Source organism: Lepidochelys kempii, unplaced genomic scaffold (assembly GCF_965140265.1).
Source record: "Lepidochelys kempii isolate rLepKem1 unplaced genomic scaffold, rLepKem1.hap2 scaffold_54, whole genome shotgun sequence".
Taxonomy (NCBI): domain Eukaryota; kingdom Metazoa; phylum Chordata; order Testudines; family Cheloniidae; genus Lepidochelys; species Lepidochelys kempii.
In genome coordinates, this window is record NW_027333639.1 from 256,001 (window position 1) to 275,255 (window position 19,255).

The 19,255-nt window shown below is 59.7% G+C and overlaps 2 pseudogenes; one reads left to right on the forward strand and one right to left on the reverse strand.

The window, feature by feature from the left end:
* Nucleotides 1-51: 51 nt before the first annotated feature.
* LOC140904631 (von Willebrand factor A domain-containing protein 5A-like) lies at nucleotides 52-17,261 on the reverse strand (annotated as a pseudogene).
* Nucleotides 16,931-19,255, forward strand: part of LOC140904641 (olfactory receptor 6F1-like) — a 30,249-nt pseudogene continuing 27,924 nt past the window's right edge.

Here is a 19,255-nt window from a genome sequence, read left to right on the forward strand (position 1 = left end):
AGAGGCAATACTTCCCTTCTTGAAAGCACAGAGTCTGAGTGTAGCAAAAGTCTTTTAATAACAGAGAGAAACAATGTGGCATTATGTTGGGGAAACACCACGAACAGGATTCATAACACAACCCATGAGCAAAAAACCCACCCCAGGCAAATTGGGGGCATGCCCTTTTCCCTTTGGTTCTTGAGTCCAGCAACCCCAAATCACCCAAAGTCCCAAAAGTCCAATGCCCCAAAAGTCTCTGTCCCTGGTCAGGGCAGCCCCAGAGTTCGAAAGTTTATCTGCGGAGCTTTACCTCCTAACCTGGGTGGAAATGGGACAGGGGTAAGAGGCACCTTACGTGATCTGAAGCTGACCGCCCCATAGCGGCGCTCCACTCCGCCAGCCGCCCCACAAACTCCTTCGCTTAGCTGCGCTCCGCTCCGCCAGCCGCCCCACGAACTCCTTCGCTTAGCTGCGCTCCGCTCCGCCAGCCGCCCCACGAACTCCTTCGCTCAGCTGCGCCCCGCTCCGCTCCGTCAGCCGCCCCACGAACTCCTTCGCTCAGCTCCACGGCCCACAAGCAGCTCCTGCCATCCACACACTGCGCCGCATCGAACTGCTTCACCAGCCGTCCCGCAAACTACTCCACAATATATCTTCAGGCTCCCCCACTACTTAACACAACACTCAGTGATTTCAGCTCTTAGGTGAATTCAGCTTATAATAGGGGAGCCCCAGTGCTGGTGCACTGTCAGCCCAAAGTGAGCTCAGCAGCCTATAACTAGACTTCTAATGAAATCAAAATTAGCTCTGATATTCCACAGTGGAGAGAGGAGGAAGTGCAATTAGCACTTAAGGCCCTCACCAGGGGGCCCATGCCACCAAGTATTAATACTTGTCCCCAGCCTCTCTCCATTCACACAGTTTTGGAACCCATGACCCTTGCCTAGCGAGTGCTACTTAGTTGATGGTGAATCCCTCCATCATAACAAAAGGCCACGTACAGTTCCAAGCACAGTTCCCATAATCAGGGTAATAACAATTTATTCTTCCTGCCCCAATAACAGAGACACTGGGGATCCCACAGCAGCCAAAGTGACCATTTGGGCAGCTATGGTCTCATTCTAGGCATGGTGGGTGTGCCTATGCAAATGAGATCGGCCCCTGAAGTTCTTTTCCACAACTTGCCACACCTCACCACCAGATATCAGGGTGGAGCTCATCCTGACACTGCTTACACACTTATGCAAAAGTTTTCAAACTCAGGTGCCTAAAGTTAGCCAGCAAAAATCCTTACTAATCAAAGTGGCCAGACTTGTAGGTATGCTGGGCCCCTGCATTTCTCAGTGACCTGTCTGGGAGCCAGGGCTGCCCAGCAATCCTGAAAAACACACCCAGACCATAACAGAGACATTAAGGCTAAGATTTTCAAACTGCCGAAGGGATTTGGATGCCCAATTTCTCTTCATTTCTAGGGGAGTTAGGCATCTAACTCCTTTAAGCACTTGTGAAAATTCCACAAAGCACCTAAATACCTTTAAAAACCTGTCCCTCTGGATACTAGGATTAGATGCTTTTGAAAGTATGTCCCATCTCCTCTCTGTGCCTCAGTTTCGCCAAATGGGGCTGAGGTCTACGGTTGGGCCAGATAAGAGCTAAGTTTGGCACTTTGAAAGCAGCTTTATAGAAGCTAGATGTCCAAATCCCATTGAAATTCAGTCGGATTTAGGTGCCTAATTCCAGCCTAATTATTATTAATTTTAGGTCCCCCAATTTGAAAATGTTGGCCACAAATCAATCTTCCTAAAACTGTTCATTTGGGAAAAGCAGAGGTTGCAATTTTCATTGAGGAGCAGGATGCTTAATGCTAAACGATTCTTTTGAACAGCCACGGATCAGTTTCACTAGGAGACGTATAGGTTCCCAGCTGTTCCAAGGCCGGAAGGGACCCCCGTGATATAGTCTGTTCTGGGCATAGCACAGGCCAGAGACCCTCACCCACGGACCCCAGCGTGGCGGTGACGGCTGAGCGTGTGTTGGAGGCATTGGACTGGCCCCCGGAACTCCCAGCTCAGTTCCTGGCTTTGCCCCAGACTCCCTGTGTGGCACTGAGCGCGTCACATAGGTTGATGTTTTCAAACTAAATATGATGGGAATTGTGTGCCCAAATCACCTTGTCAGGATTGGAAAATATCAACCTTAAACTCTGGCTCCAGCTGAGGATCTGGCCCACAATCAGCCGTCGCTCCATTGGAGTCGCTGGGCAGATCCCCAGGTGGTGTGACCCGGCCGTAGCTCCACTGGACTCATCTCATCCCTGCGTGTCCTCAGACACGACAGTGCTCAGAGGCATTTACCTACCTAGACAGACAGTGAGGGCAAAACCTGTCCCCACTGAGATCAAAGACCAACCTCCCATTGGCCCTGTGTCACCAGGATTGGGGCCTACATGCGTTCCCTGCTGGTGACTTAATACAAAGGCAAATCTCAGTGGGTGCCTGGGGCGCTGCGATCCCATCCACAGTCCAAGCGCCCCAACCAGCCCTTGCTGATTAGGAGTTTGGACTGACAAATGGGAAGCATTTGGAAGCGAACTGGTAAAGAGAAAAGATGGAGAATACAGCAGATCTCCATGAAATTCTGGCTGCTTCATGCGGTCGCCAGAGGGCAGCAAAGGATAAGGAATGAGAGGGAAGCAGCATTATAGGGACTGGATGGAAGGGGATGACTCCCTGGTCTCTTCTGGCCTTGGAAACTATGGGACCATCTCATCTTCCCTCATGTGTAACACAGGCCCTAGCACTGGTCGCATTCTGGGCTGTATTAACAGGAGGGTCGTGTGTAAGACGCGGGAGGTAACTGTCCTGCTCTACTCGGCCCTGGCGAGGCCGCAGTGGGGTACTGTGTCTGGTTCTTGGCACCACACTTAAGGAAAGATGTGGACACATTGGAGAGAGTCCAGAGGAGAGCAACAAAAGTGACCAGAGTTAGAAAACCTGACCTGTGAGGAAAGGTTAAAATACTGGGCATATTTTGCCTTGAGACCAGAAGACTGAGGGGGACCTGCTAACAGGCTTCCGATAAGCGAAGGGCTGTTCTGAAGAGGACGGTGATCCATTTTTCTCCATTGCCACTGAAGGGAGGAGAAGCAGCAATGGGCTTAATCTGCAGCAAGGGAGATTCAGGTTGGATATTAGGAAAAACTCGCTCTCCCTCTCTCTCAGGGTAATCGAGCTCTGGAACAGGCTTCCAAGGGAGGTTGTGGAATCCCCGTCACTGAAGGTTTTTAAAACCAGGTTGGACAAACACCTGTCAGGGATGGTCTAGGTTTACTCTTGCTGACTCAAAGATTAAAGGATTTATTCCAAGAGGAGGTGTGAACTATACATTTGATAAGTGAAGTTTCTTGCTCAGAACTATTTCTGCTACAGTAACTGACCAAGATGGTACCCATCATGTATCTACCCTAGGTATTATACCGCACCCAGCACTGTCGTATCCGACTCCCAAGTATTTTTCGAGTTATCCTCATAGCACAACTGGAAGTGGGAATATCATCAGCATCCTCATCACTATTTTTCAAAGGGGAAACTGAGGCACAAAGCAATGAAGAGACTTACCCAAGATGACGCTATGATTCAGTGACAGAGCTGAGAATCGAACTCAGCACCCATGTTCCCCAATCCAGGGCATCACTGGGATGCTCTCTGCAAGCCAGTCTTAGATATCGCACCCCATCAATATTTTGAGGACCACACTGTATTAAGTTTATGTATCATTGTGTGCCAGGAACTGTACATAACTCCATGGGAAAGGGCTATACCAGCTCCTCCAGGAACCAAAAATACCAGGGGAGGGGTGAGTAAAGCAAAGCAACTAACCATCTATGTCTACACTGCACCCTACGCCCGGGTTCTGACTCATGTCTGAGCCCAAGGCCCCCTTCTGCGTGCACACAGGTCAGTCTGACTCAGCGCAGGAAGCACTCAGGGCCAGGGTCCTAGGATGCTGCTCGGGGGATGGGTCAGAGCCCGACTCCCACTGAGACTCGGGTCCAAGCCCTGTCACCGTTCAGTGTGGATGCGGGTCAAGCCGCAGACCCGAGTCAGAAGGTCTGCACAGTGCAGTATGGACATGTTAGCACAGCTAACCCAGACCCAGCATTGTAAACCCAGGCTTCCAATGCAGCGTGGACACTCAAGCACGGGCTTGGAAACACTGAGTCCACAAGCCTGGGTTTACAATGCAGTGTAGACACCCCACCGCAAACTGATCCGCTCCCCAGAAGTTCCACGCCCTCACGGGGGTTCGCACACATTGGGTTAAGCTGGCTTTTCCAGAAACGAGGAAACAAAGAAAGGACTTTTGCTCTGAAAGGATGAGCTTGAACTGACTCGGACCCATCGACGGACAGGACCTTCTGGGCTGGCGGAAGCGTTGGAAAGACTCTGACCTGCTGGGACCCCATAAGACTGACGCGTGACTCCTGCTATGCTCAGCGTGTTTACATCGGTTTCTTGTCTTGGTTTCTCTGTGATGCTTTTACCACAGTAGAAGCCAGAAGTCCTGAGTCCCAGTCCCCACTACTCAACCCACTAGGCCACATTTGCCTCCAGGAACCAAAACAGAACCCGGGAACGCCATGGGCCAGTCCCCTGCTCTAGTCGCTAGCATGCCAAGCCCAAACAGAGCCAAGGAGAGGACCTAGGAGCCAGGACCAGACGGGAAGGGATGGGGCATTACAGGCTGGAGGGTTCATACATTAATGGGTGTGCTACAGTACGTGAGGCTGTCTTTGGTCACATATGTGTGAGTACAGACGGTCGTATGATTTTATTTTGTTATTCTGTGTGTGGATTTTCTATCTATCTATCTATCTATCTATCTAAAGGCTCAGGTATACAGACTGGCTCTGCTTCAAAGTCCACTAGAGTCAGCTGGAAGCTGGGATATCCAAAGGCACCGAAGGGAGCTAGGCAATTAGCTTCTACCAATGGAGTTTATCTAAAGACCACTGGAAAGACTCACGCCGGCTGGAGTTTTCAATGGGAGCTGGTTCCCCAGCTCTCTCTGAAAGAGCCTTTCCTCTGACTTCAGGTGGTTTGGACCAGGATAGGAGGTTGGCATTTTCAAAGAGGACAAATCCCCTGGAACTGGGTGCCTCAACCACTTCTTCCAAAATCCCAGCCACAGGGTTTAATTTGCAAAAGCCTAGTAATATGGGCTAAAATACTGTGCCCATTGAAGTCAAAGACAAAACACCCTTTGATTTCAATGGGGCCAGGATGTCACCGCTGGTATTGAAGTTCCCCTATTCATAGCGGGAAGTGAGAATTAAGATCTCTGAATTCCGTCTGGCCTTTGGGGAAATCTCCGTCCCAGGGCAGCATTCCTTCAGGCCTTAAGGCAATTAATCCATTACCTGGTATCTTAATCCTTCCCTGGAGTCGCTGCGCAATGTGGCTGTAAATTGAATTTGTTGAGTTGCCTTCTCAGACACGGAAAGGCTGAAATAGGGACACCTCCCAGCACAGAGTCATATGGTGCAAGCTGTTCAAAGGAGGTCAGTGCTGGCTAACATGAAGTGGGAAAACTGTTTGCTTCTTTCTTATGTTCCTGCAGTTTCTTGATAAAAATAGCACTTTCTTTCCAGGGAATTAACCAGCTGAGGTCTTTCATCGTTTGCTTGAGTCCCAGGATGTCCTGAGAAGGGCCCGGTGCTGTCCAGGATGGACACAGCGTGAGCATTAACCGTCGAGATGGACGGTCAGGTTTTGAAGCATTTCTTCCTGTGGTAGAGAATTCAGCAGCTGGTGAATGGGGACGGATTCACAACACGCAGCACGGGGCAAGCTTCCTCCATCTGCTGCCTGATTCCACCTTTCAGCCTTCACCGCGGAATTGCATTTGCCAACACAGCATTGTTCAGCTGGAAAATGTCTGACCAGCTCTAGTCTGGACCTAGGCAGAGAGGAAATGAAGAATTAAGCCAATCACTGTGCTCGTGTTTGCGTTCAGGATTGTCCAGCAAAGAGAAAACTGCCATTACGACAAAAGGAGGTCGTGTTTGGACAAGCAAAGATCCGGTTGGTCTGCCTGGCTGTCCAACAGTGGAACTCCGTGCAGATGGGACGAGGTTGACACTGGATGGCTCATGCAGGGCGAGGTCAGTGCAGCCACCTCTGGGGTGGGGGCCGGGGGCTGTTTACAGAGGGACCCCTCAGTCATTTGTAAAAAGCGAAGAAATGTGCAACATTGATGCAGGCGATCACGAGGATTCCCCCACAATGCGGAGAGGAGGCAGCGGCTGTGAGCAGCGTGGGGGTTATGCAACAGTGGGTCAGAGTGGGGTGGAGCTGGGGGGCAGCCATCGCTCCTCTTCAGCCAGCGGGAGGCAGATGCATCTGAATTGGTGGCAGTGGTGGGATCCCAGCTGGGGGTTTGCTCCGGGCTGGGCACAGGCTGGCCAGGTGGGTCTGCACCCAGTGGCCCCTGCTGGCCCTCGGGCTTCCAGTTGGACGCCCAGGGTAGTTTGGGGAGCGAGTGCGGGGATCCTGGAGGGGGCTCAGAGCCCGAAGATGGCAGGGCCATCGCTGCAGCCCAGCAGGGCGTTGGCAGCTTCCAGGCACTCGCTCAGCTGGGCCCCTGAAATGAGAGGGGGGTACTGGAGAGACACCAGCCTGGGGAACGAGGGGAGGGCCTGGGGGCAAAGGGAACAGAGCTCACAGCATGTGCGGGACTGGCGTGGGGGTTGGGAAGCTGGGAAGTAAAGGTGCTGGGGGGCGGGGCACGGAAATCCCAGAAGGGTGCTGGGATTGGGATGGGGAGAGGCTGGGGATGGGGGCTCTTGAGGGCTGGGCTGTGGGGCCCTGGGGCACAGGAATCGCAGGAATAGGGGCCCTGGGACCCATAGGGCACAAGCTCTCAGGGCCCTGAAGGAGGCTGGGCTATGGGACATGGTGGGCAGGCTCATGGCTCTGGGCCGTGGGAACAGGGGCATGAGGATGGAGGTTCCAGGGGCCCAGGCTCAGGGGCCCCATGGGGCAGGGGCTTTAGGGTCAAGTCCCTGGACCCTGTCCCTGCCCCCCACCCCACAGGCCCCCTCTCACCTGCTCAGTCCCGCACCCAGCCCACAGCCTTGGCCTCCAGCAGCTCGACTCGTCGGGCTGCCCCACGGCCTGGCCGTGCAGCCAGACCATGGCCAGCACTGTGGCCCAGATGCTGGGGGTCACGTCCTGTGGGGGGCAGGATAGAGACAGCCTGAATCAGCGCCCAGCCTGGCCCCCTCCCCTGACTTCCATCCCTCACCGAGCCCTCCTCCTTTTCTACGGACCCCCCACTCCATCTCCCCACCCCGACTCGGAGGGTTCCTATAGCCCCCGCTCCAGCACCGTGGACCCTCTACCCAGATGCCCAGTGCCATGTCCAGGGAGTGGAGAGATGGCCTGAGACAGAGCCCAACCTGGGCACCTCCACCTGGCCCTGGGCCCCCTCAATCCAATGCTCCGACCCCGTTAGGGGGTTCCCAGCCCCCCGATCTGGGCCCGTCTCGCCCACTGGGCTCCAGATTCAGGGGTCCTTTAATCCAGTCACCCACAGACTACCCCCCACCAATCTCATCTGGGAGCAGAGAACAGGCCCAACCCATGGCACCTGCCCCCGATCTCTCCCCTCTCCTCTGCACCCCCGCTCACCTCACTGGGTATCCTCCCCCTGGCGTTGGTCCCGCTCACCCCCAGCACAGCAGCCAGCCGGGGGTCCAGGTTCCACCAGACGTCGGCATTTTGCAGAGACACCAGCCTCAGCAAGGGAGACTCCTCCGGTGCCCGCTCTGGGGAGAGACACAGGGAGATGGGGCTGGCACAGGTTGTGGGTACAGAACAGCGACATGGCCTGTCCAGGCTGGGGGACAGCCAACAACCTTAACTGTCACCCTCTGTGTGTCCTTAACTCTGTCCCTCCAGGGGTGTCATTAACCTGCTCCTCTGCACCCTTTACCTGCTCTTCTGCACCCTTTACCCCACCACAGACATCCTTAACTCTGACCCTTCTTGCACCCATGGGATGACAATTAACTTTCAATCTGAGATGGGCACCCAACTCCCTGTGACTGTTCCTGCCCAGGCATTAATTCCACGACCCCACAGTGTTTCTCAAACACAGTCTGACCCCGGAACCATCCCCCACTACAACCTGCGATAAGGACCTATGTCTGGAGAGAGACACAAGAGTCTAAAGGGGTAGCGGGGGATGGGATGTTACAGAGTCTATATGATAGTATAGCCATGCATGGGCCAGGGTTACAGGGCAGAGTTAACGTTATCTGGGCTACAGTCACTTTGTATTTCCAGACTCTCCAAATGCAGGTTTTAAGGTAACCTTCACTTTAAAATTTCTGCCTTTCGTGGGTTTCTTCGTTTATAAACCAGAAGGTGCCAATAAAGACTTTTGCCCCTGAACTCGCCTGTACAAGCCTCCAAGCTCAGACCCAGCTTCACAAGGTTTTTTTGCCTGGGAATTTCCCTCTGGGTTTATTTCACAGAAAACTGCTCAGAGACATTCCTGTTAGGAAAAACTACTGATCCCACCCCCCTGCCGCCCCACACACACATACCCCCTTAGCTCACTGACACAAACCTTACACCCCAAATTCCACCTTCACAGAGTTTTTTGCCTGGGGGTTTCCTTATTTTTTTATTCATTTTCTTTCAACATAATTTGCTTCATGACACAAAAAAAAAAAAAAAAAAAAACCAGCCAAGAATTCCCCCTCCCTCAGCGACACAAAGGTTTTTCACCCAGGAATTTCCTTCGTTTTCTATGTCATTTTTAAAGACTTGCACAGCTCCATGACCTTCCGGGCACATGGGTCTCTAACCCGATGAAGCATCACCCTGGCGTTGGCCCACCCCCGGAGTCCTGACTCCCAGCCCCCTTCACCGTTCTGGGGTGCTGTCTCCGGTGGGACCCCCTGATTGCAGGACTGTCTGCCCTTGTGTTGGGCCCCCCCGGCTGAGCTTTGGGAGGCCACGGAGCCAGGACAGGCGCTTGCGAGGGAGGAGATGGCCGGCGCTGGACTTTGGGAGCTTCAGGCACGCGGGGCAGAGGTACTCACGTGCTGCAGCCAAGTCACGGGACAAGCGCCCGAAGACGCTGCGCTGGTTCGGTTCGTCCAGGCGCACTCCGCTCGCTGGCCGCTCGCAGATGGGGTCTCTCGAGACGCAGTCTATCATCTCCGTATAGTCCATGATGAAATCGAAATTTAGGGAGCAGATGGACATGCAAACAGACCCAGAGAAGCAAAGGGAGGGAAGAGAATTCCGCCCCCCCCAGCACTTAGAGCCAACGCACCACTGGGACCCCTCCTCCATACCCCCCAGCCCCTTTCCCCGAGCTGGGACCCCCCCACACCCAGCCCCATCCTCCTCTCCCCACAGCTCCATCACAGCCAGGATCTCCCAGCTCCTGCCCCTTCCCCGCTGGCTGTGAGCCCCAGATCCAGTCCCCACAGCCCCATTCTTCTTCCCTCAGCCAGGACCCCTCCTCCAGCCCCAAGGGATGCAGGGGTGGGTGCTGCGCTCCATGGATGAGGGCAGGATGCTGGGGGGCGAGAGGCCCCTACTAGCCAGGTCTGCTCATGACAGCAATGTGCCCGCCCCTCCTGTCCCTGCATCTGTCTGGGTCGGTCTGTCTGTCTGACTGGGTCTGTTTCTCTCTCTGCATCTCTCCGTCCTGTCCCCGTCTGGGTCTGTCGGCTGATTCTCGGTCTCTGTCCCTGTCTGACTCTGGGTCTCCGCATGCCTGTCTGTCTCTGTCCGTCTGTCTGGCACAGGTCCCACTCTTCCTGTGTGTGTGTGGGGGGGGGACAACACACCCCCGTGGGCTACTCCCCGTCTCGCCCTGCTCTCCCCATGCCCCGGAGGTATGGGGATTGGGGTCGCCATTGCCCTGGAGCAGGAAGGGGACAGCACAGCCCCCGGGAGTCAGGGGGGCAGGGAGAGGGGCAAAGGGACATTACCCCATAAACATGATGCCCCCTGCATGCCCCTTCTGGGTCCCCCCCTCTTACACTGGGATCCCCCCGTGCTGGGATCCTTCCCTGAATTGCCCCCCTCCCTGGCGCCAGGTTCCCCCCACCTCCCCCAGTGCCAGGTTCCCCCTCTCACCCGAATTCCCCCCACATGCTGGGTCCCCCCCCGGCGCCAGGAGCCCCAGTCCCTTCGGGGGTTACCTGCCAGCGGGACATCCCTCTCACCAGCAGCCCCTGCACCAGCTGCCCTCGCTCCATGTAGGCCATGAGGGAGCAGACGACCCCCGAGCTCAGGCTGGCCTCCAGTGCCCGGAGCCGGTCCCCCTCCGATCCTGTGCTCACGGCCCCCTCCAGCTCCAGCAGCAGCGACTTGGCGGCCAGCCGGTGAACGGGCAGCCTGTGCCAGGGAGAGAGATTCACGGGGTCAGCCCTGGACGCCTGGGTTCCAGCCGCTGCGGGGAGGGGTGCAGGGTCTAGCAGGATGGGGGGTGAGGGTGCCAGGACTCCTGGGTTCTATCCTGGCCCCGGGAAGGGAGTGCGGTCTAGTGGCCACAGAAGGGGGGCTGGTCCCATCCTGTCTCTGCTCTGCTGGGGTGAGGACGTGGGGGGGCAGGACCCAGCTGCCTGGGGTGGGGGATGGGAGCCAGGGGAGCATTGCTGTCACTTGTCTCCATCCTGTGGCTGCAGGGAGAACTGCGGCGTCTCCTTCTAGGTCTGGTTCTGGATGCGGTACTGCAGGGTGATGCCCCCCATGGGAATGTCTGGGGGCTGTGGGGAAAGAAAGGTGGTCAGAGGTGGAATGCAAGGGGGGAGAAGATGCCCTGGGACCCCTCAGACCCAGCTTACAGAACAAAGGGGATAAAGACACCCAATTAACACCAGTTGGGGGGCTGGCTTAGTAAGCCCAATGGCCGTCATTAGGATCCAGAGATAACAATCCCCATTGAGCTCAATGGGGCTGGGGTAGCACAGAGACTTCCAGCCCAGTGGCCATCATCAGAGGTCAGAGTTATCAATCCCCACTGAGGTCTCGTCTACAGGACATACTTTGGTAGAACTACATCGCTCAGGGGCATGAAAAATCCACACCCATGAGCGGCGTAGTTACACCGACCGTAGCCCCCCATGCAGACAGTGCTACGTCGGCAGGAGATGAACATTTGTAGTGTAGACCGGCCCTGAGACCAATGCAGCCAGGCTAGTACAGAGACCTGCAGCCCAATGGCCATCGTTAGGGGTCAGATTTATCAATTCCCATTCAGATCAATGGGGCTGGGGTAACACAGAGATCCCTGGCCCAATGGCCATCGTTAGGGGTCAGAGTTAACAATCCAAACTGAAATCAATGGGGCTTGGGTAGCACAGAGACCCCTGACCCAATGGCCATCGTTAGGGGTCAGAGTTATCACCCAGGAGGGGACTGTGGGGCTCCTGGCTCAGTCGCTGACCCCGAGCCCTGGGGGCATCCCAGGGCGGGGACCTCGCTCTCTCACCTGGGGTTGCCCGCGGAGCTGGGCATAGACGAGGCACCACTGCCCAGCAAAGATCACCTCGGGGTCCCAGTGCATCAGCTCAGCCTGCATCCCAGCTCAGTGAGATCTCGGTCACCGCCGGCTGCAGGGCCCGCTTCAGAGACTGCAGCACCTGGTGGGGGACCGGGACACACAGGGTGGGCCAGGATGCCTGGGTCCTGTCCCCAGCTCTGGGGGGGAGTGGGGTCTAGTAGGCTCGAGTGGAGGAGCTGGGAGCCAGGACTGCTGGGTTCTCACCTTGGGCTGGGTGCGATCCTGGCCGGTGATGAACTCGGCACTTCCCCCCACTGCCCGGGCGATGCCTTTGATCAGACGCCCCCGTCCCCGATGCCGAAAGAGAAGCACCTGCTGGGGGGCAGAGACCGGAGGGGGAGGGGCAGAGCAAGTGGGGTCCATCCAGTGCTGGGGGGGCAGGGCAGTTGGAGAGGGGCCAGTAGGGCTGGCTGGACTGGGGGGGCTCCCAATATTGGCAGGGCTAGGAGGCAGGGTGAGGGAAATGGTTGGGCAGATGCTGGGCACTATGGTGGTGAGGGTCCACATGATGGCAATGCGAATGGGGGCAGGGCTGGGGGGGGTTAGGCACCTCCAGTTACCTGTGGGTCCCCCGGTGACGCTGCACCTCTGCGATGATGTCCTGGGTGTTCTCTACCTCCCCGTCCATAAACACGAACAGCTGAGGGGGAAAGAGACGCTGTCAGAGCCGGGGACCCCAACCCCCCCAGAGACACCCCCTCCCTGTTGGGAACGGGAGCAGCCCCCTGGAGAGTCTGCCCCACTGACCCTCCCAGAGACCCCCAGCCCCATCCCTCCCCTCCCAGAGATCTCTCCTGAGGGGCTGACAGACAGGGACTGCTGACCTCCCCGATCTCTGTGATCCCCAACCCCTAGGCATGACCCCCACCCATCACCTGTTCACCGGCCCCTGGAGACAAGAACCCACCGACTGCTGTGGGCACTTTTCCAGGATCTCCCTCCTGACCCCCCCCTCCAGTGACCTCCCTGCCCCTCCGGGCTGCAGGGCACCCCCCAGAGCTGGGCACAGCACAAAGCGCTGCCCCTCCCTGCTCTATACAGAGGTACCCCCACGCCCCGGTTGCTACCTGCCACGCCCTGCTCACACCCCCAGGGGCACCAGCCCCTCTCCCAGGGTCTCCCCCTTGAACAGCCTCCGAGGGGAGCGGGGCGGGGGGGAGGGAGGGCAAGGAGGGGCCTGTAATGTCGTATGGCCCACAGCGACAGCTGGGAGCAAACACCCCATGGGCGGCAGCGGGGCCCTGGCAGTTGGGGGGTGCTCAGAGTTACTGCAGAGAATCCTTCCCAGGGGGCTGGCTGTGGGGGGTCTCGCCCCCATCCTCTGGGCAAGCTGACCCCCACGTGTGGGGTGGGGAAGGGATTTTCCCCTGGCTCAGACTGGCAGAGACCCGAGGGGGTTGGTCTCCCTCAGCAGCCTGGGGCACTCACTGGTTTGAACCGGAGCAACTGGGGGGAGTCGCTGTGACCTGACGCCTGTAACTCAGGGTTTGGGGGTGCCGGTGACTCAGCCTGAGGGGCGGGGCTGTCCCCGGGGGAGCGAGGGGCTGAGCAGTGTCACGGGGGGGAGGTGGGGCGGGCGAGGAGCTGGGGCCTGATGAGATGATCACGATGGTCCCTTCTGTCCTGAAAGTCTGTGAGTCTGTCCCCACAGGCCTGCATCCCTCTCTGAGACCCCCCACATCACCCCTCGCCCCCACAATCACTCTCCAAGCCCTCCCCTTTGGCTGGCCCCAGCGCCCCGGTACCTGGCGTGGGTGCCCGTCCCAGCAGGGGCTGCGGTAAATGGCTCGTAGCGGCTCCAAGATCTCGGTGCCCCCCAGGTGAGCCTGGAGCAGCTGGAGGCGCTGCAGGGACTCGGCCTTGGTCTGCTGGGTATTCTCCACGCTCTGCCTGCGGGGGGCGCCGACAGGTCTGGGGCTGGGACAGCCAGAGCCAGGGACACCCTGCCCCCAGCCAGCCCTGCCCCCTCACCCACCGACACTCCTGTCCCCTAACCAGCCCTGCCCCCTAACCAGCCCTGTCTCCAACCCACTGACACCCCTGCTCCCAACAAACAGACATGCCCTGACCCCCAACCCACCAATACCCCCTGCCCCCTAACCACCCTGCCCCCTAACCCACAGGCACCCTTGCCCCCTAACCAAGAGACACCCTCTGTTCGCTAACCAGCCTTGCCCCCTAACCCAGCCAGCCCGCTCCCTGCCCTTCGGACTCACGGGTAGAAGGACTCAAACTCAGACCCAAAGCCATAGATGTTGAAATAACAGCCCAGGGGCAAACTCTTCAACAGCAGGACCAGGGTCTCCCGGGGACAGACAGACGGATGGAGAGTCAGCCCCACGGGCCCAGCCAGCCTGGGCTGCTCCCCTGGCACGGCCCCATGGGCCCATCGAGCGCAGCCTCCCACCTGGCCGTCCCTTGGTGCTGTTGATGTGCTGGCGGGACAGGTCTCTGCGTCCATGGGGCAGGCCGTGCTGCCGGAGCGGCCCAGCAGGAGGACGAACTCCCCGGCTGGCTCTGGGCCGGCACCGCCTCAGGCATACTGGGCAGCAGGGTCATCATCACGGCCGGGTCGCCCATCAGGGAGCCTGCGGGGAGATGGGGGCCAGCCCCCAAATGGGGTGGGCATGGGGTCGAGTCCCTGTGGGCCGCCCCCTCAGAGCCCCATGACTCAGAGCCGCCCCCCAGAGACCCACCCCCACTGCTCTGTCCCTCCCCCACTCCCTCTCCCCTTAGATCCCCCCACCCCTAATACCCAGCCCCCCAGGGCCTGCTCTCCCATCCCCAGTTCTCCCCCATGCTTCCCAAACCTGCAGTGCTCCCCAGTGCCCGCCTGCTCCCAGACACCCCGCCCTGCCAACGCCGCTCCTCCAAGACCCCCCCCCGCTCCTGTCCCCTGACCCTCGCCTGCCCCCAGATTCCCCCAGCACCCACCTACATCAGTCCTAGGACCCCCCTTTCCCCCATCATCCCCCTCATTGCCCTGTGCCCCCCCCGATCCCATGTCACCGCTCAGCACCTACCTCACCCTCCCCAGATCCCCACCCCATGGATCCCCCTCTGCGCCCCCGCCCAGGGGTAGTAGGGTTCAGGATCCCCTCCCGCACCTGGCTCGGCTCTGGGCAGCCCGGCCTCCAGCACCGCGCTGGGTTTGGGTGGCTCCGTGTAATACACCAGCAGCTCCAACTCCCTGTCCCACGGGGGGGCCTGGGCCAGCGACACCTGGGGGGCGACAGACACACAGTCACCTCCACACGGTTCCGGGGGGGGCAAGGTCCCGCTGGCTCTCGCGCCCGGCTTAGCACCCCCCCATGGAGACGGGGTGAGGGGCAGACCCTGGGAACGCTGACTGGGCCCCCCGGGTTAGGTGGAGAGAAGAGAAGGAAAAACAACCCCAAAGGCCAACGCGGGAACTTGGATTTTCCTGGTGAAAAATTGCAAACATTTGACATTTTGGGGAGGCTAAATCTTTCCAATTTGGGGGTGACATTTTCCTGGTCCCCCCACCTCCATTTACTTCCACTGAGAAACAAGGCGAGGGAAAATCCCAGACACTAAAGACTTACAGAGCCCAGCGACTGCCAGGGATTGCATCCCCAAACTGGCAGATTTCAGCCTGTCCAGATTTTCCCCAGAGAAATTGGGAAATTCCCCAGATCCATTGGTGTCGCTCGATCCGCCACCCCCACAATCACCCAAAGAGTCTGGCCCATGTTCCCCCTTTCGGGACCCACCCCCTGCCCTACACCACATCTCTCACCCCCTGGGACCTTCTCCCCCAGCCCACAGCCCCGTTCCCTGGAATCCACCCCTTACCCCAGAACCCTCCCCCCTACCCCACCCCCAGCACCCTCCTCCCAGTGGGGATAGCCAGGACCCAAGTGTCCAGGTGAGCCCTTACCTGGGCAGCGGTAAGGTTCCCGGCTGTATAGCTCAGGGGGGTGAGGGGGCAGTTGGAGAGCAGTCGATGCCTTGGGGCGATTGCAGCATGGCGCTTAGGCTCAGGGTGTAGGGCAGCTCCCCGTGGAGGACATGCGGGACCTCCTGAGTGATGTTCTCCCCATCCCACCCTGCAGAGAGAGACACAGGGGTGAGGGCCAGGGGGCTGGGAGAGTGTGGGGAGGATAGGGGGTATGAGATATTGGGGGGTATTAGGCTGGGATATCAGGGGATTTCAGGATGGCTGGGGTGGATCACATATCCTGGGGCGGGGACTCCAGACCCTGGGGGGGCCACTTACCACAGGGAACACAGTAGTGGCCTATGGGGCATTATGGGGGCTATGTGGGTCTTTCACTGTGGGATACGTAGAAGGGGCTATGGAGGTTTCGGGGGTTATAGGCTGCGGGGTCACTCACCGTGGGGTGTGTAGCTGGGGTTCTGGGGGCTATGTGGTACAGGGAGTTATGAGGGATCTAGGGCACCTAAAGGTCTGGTCTCAACATGAGGCTTGTAAAAGGGGTGTAGCATGGCTGGAAGCACACAGCTGGGCTACAGGGTGCAAGGGAGTATGGGGAGATCTGTGGGTCTCACCATGGGGCGCGTGGGGGGGGAGGGCTGTGGGTCTCACAGTGATGGAGGTAGGGGATCTGTGGTTCTCACTGGAGGGCGCGAAGTGGGGACCTGTGCGTCTCACAGTGTGGCGTGTAAAGGAGGCGCAGGGGGATCTGTGGGTCTCACCGTGGGGCGTGTAGCGAGGGTGCAGCACAGTCAGCAGCACGTAGCGGGCGGCCCCGTCATGCTCCAGCGGCAGCTTGCAGGTGTAGCTCAGGGTCAGCATCGCCTCCTCCCCGGGGGGCAAATTCCCCAGGGAGCAGCTGAACACATTGCCCCCAGCCCCCTCCTGCTGAAGCAGGAACGAGCTCTGTCCCCCGGCCAGCGCGTCCCCGTACAGCTCCTGTGCCTGCCGGGAGAGACGGGGTCACCCCGAGATCCCCTGTCCCCCCGACCAGCACATCCCTATACAGCTCATGCACCTGCCGGGAGAGATGGGGTCACCCCGAGATCCCCCCAGCCCGGCCCCCTCCTCTCTTCCCCCCGGGACCCCTGCCCCCAGCACCTGTCTCTTGTCCCGCAGCTGGGCCTGGATCCAGGCCCCCCGCAGCTGGGCCTGGATCCAGGCCCCCCGCAGCTGGGCCTGGATCCAGGCCCCCCGCAGCTGGGCCTGGATCCAGGCCCCCCGCAGCTGGGCCTGGATCCAGGCCCCCCGCAGCTGGGCCTGGATCCAGGCCCCCCGCAGCTGGGCCTGGATCCAGGCCCCCCGCAGCTGGGCCTGGATCCAGGCCCCCCGCAGCTGGGCCTGGATCCAGGCCCCCCGCAGCTGGGCCTGGATCCAGGCCCCCCGCAGCTGGGCCTGGATCCAGGCCCCCCGCAGCTGGGCCTGGAAGGTGTCGACAACCGCCTCGGCGTCCATGGGGAATTTGAACATGGCCTCCACGGGCCCCAGCTCCTCGCTCCTGCAGAGCAGCCGGCAGCCCACGTCCGCCACAAAGCCTCGGATCAACACCGACACCAAGCTGCGGTGCAGGGACACTGGGGGGAGGGGGACGTCAGCCACAAGCCCCCCACGGGCACCAGGGGGAGGAGCTACGTCAGCCATGGGGCCACCCTCCCCCTCACGGCACCGTCCCCTGCAGCCCTGACTCACCCGGCTCCTTGGAGCTGGTCAGGAGGCCACAGCTCATCATCTCGGCTCCGGGTTCGGGGATCTGTGTGAGAGGAAGGTGGGGGGGTGAGATACAGGGTTCCCATGGAAACTGACGGGCATAGGGTGCCCTGACCCCCCCCACACACACACACACTCGGAGATGGCTCTGAGACCCCAGCCCCACCCCTCTGCTCAGCCAGGTCCTGTGGCAGGGAGTCCCACAGGCCCAAGCTCCTGAGATCAGAGTCACGGCTCTGCCCCAACTGCACCAGCCCCTGGCAGGGAGGGGCAGGCAGGGACTGGGGTACAGCTGGGAGTTGGGGGATGGAGAGAGAAACATAGGGGGGTGCCATATGGGGACGGATGGACAGATGGAAGGAAGGAGAGGTGCAGGGGTCAGACGGAATGAAGGGGGATGGGGGACTCGTGCGTTAGAACGAGAGGGCTGGGAGCCAGGACTGCTGGGTTTTATCCCCAGCCCCTGGGGGGGCGCCCTGGAACAGCGACAGGGGTTGCAGGGGACCCGGGTCGGTCACTGGGGGGTTGTTAACCCAGCTAGGCCCTTCTTCCCGCTGTCGCCCTGCAGAGAAGCAGAGGTTTGTGGAGCAGGCTCCAGTTCCTGGCCGTTCTTGGCAGGGATATGGCCCTGCTATTTACTCAGCTTTCACCCCAGGCTGGAGCAGTCGCCATAGACCCCCCCACCCCAACGGGGGTGAAATCCAGACCTTGGCTGCGCCCAGGGGCTCCCGGCGTTCTTGCTCCACGCCCCCGAGCTGTTCGGCCTGGGCCTTGGATTTGCTGCCTTACGACGGGGTAAGAGGACGGCAGCCGGTTGATTTCTCCCGCAGCAGAAATCTGGCTCTGAGGCGCGCAGGGAGTCTCTGCGGAGGAGCGGGGAGCTGAGAGTGGGATGGGGGCGAGGAACGCCAGAGCTGCCGTGAGTGAGAGGGGCTCCCAACCCCACTCTACGAGCCTCGTTTCTGCTGGCCACCACTCCAGCCCCCTGGAGAATTCCCAGCTGGAAGGTGGGACGGGGAGACTGGGATCACATGTGGGGGACGGGGAGGGGAACGTAGGCAGATTTCTAGACAAACCTCCCGCCCGGCTTCACACGTGGCCCAGGATGGAGAATCCACCCGAGCCCCCGGGGAGTTGGGCCAGCAGCTAATTCCCCCCCCTCCCCGCCAGACAGGTGAGCCTCCCTCCTCGCCTGAATTCATCTGCCTGCAACTCCCAGCCACAGGACAGGCCACGTCCCCCCCGCAGGTATTTACCGCCTCTCTGGGCTGCGCTCCCTAGGCTGGGAAAGGGCTGAGGCCAGGGCAGGGCTCCAGCGGGGCGCGGGGCGGGTCGGTTGGTCCCGGCACTGAACTCTGATGCCTAATTCCCCGCCCGGAGAAAGGGAGTCGGCGTGAAACTTCGGCCGATTCACAGGCGGCGGCTCCTGCTGCAGCCGCTGCTTCTTGGGGGGCGAGGGAGCCGCAGGGCGGGGTGGGCGGGGGTGGGGAGCTCCGACCCGAAATGGGACCCAGCGGACCCCAGGAGCCTGTGGGGAGCAGGTCAGGGCCGGTGCCCCCCGGTGCAAAAGGGGAGGGCTGAGATTTGTGTCGTCACACCGGCCGGGCGCCACGGGGATGGCCCCTGGGAAACCCACGCAGGGAGAAGCGCGGGAAGGGGGGGGTGGATGGGGGGGGCGGAGCAGAAACGTTTCGGGGTCACCTCCCTCCAAACACCCCCAAACCCGCCCGGCACGCAGGGCCCCGCAGCCAGGGCGGGGAGACTCTGCAGGGGCGAAGCCCTGAGTCGGGGGATGGGCCCAGACCAGGGGGTGGGGGGCCCTGGACATGGAGGGGGAGGGGGGGCTGGGGCCAGGCCCCCCAGGGGCAGGGGCTCGACTGCGGCCCGATCCGCACCCCCGGTACCTTCTCGCTCGGTCTCTGAGCCAGGCTGGGAGGGAAAGTGTCCCCGGAGCCCCGCCCCCCGCCAGGGAGCGTCTGCAAACGCCTCACCCCCCACCCAACCCAGCCAGGGAGC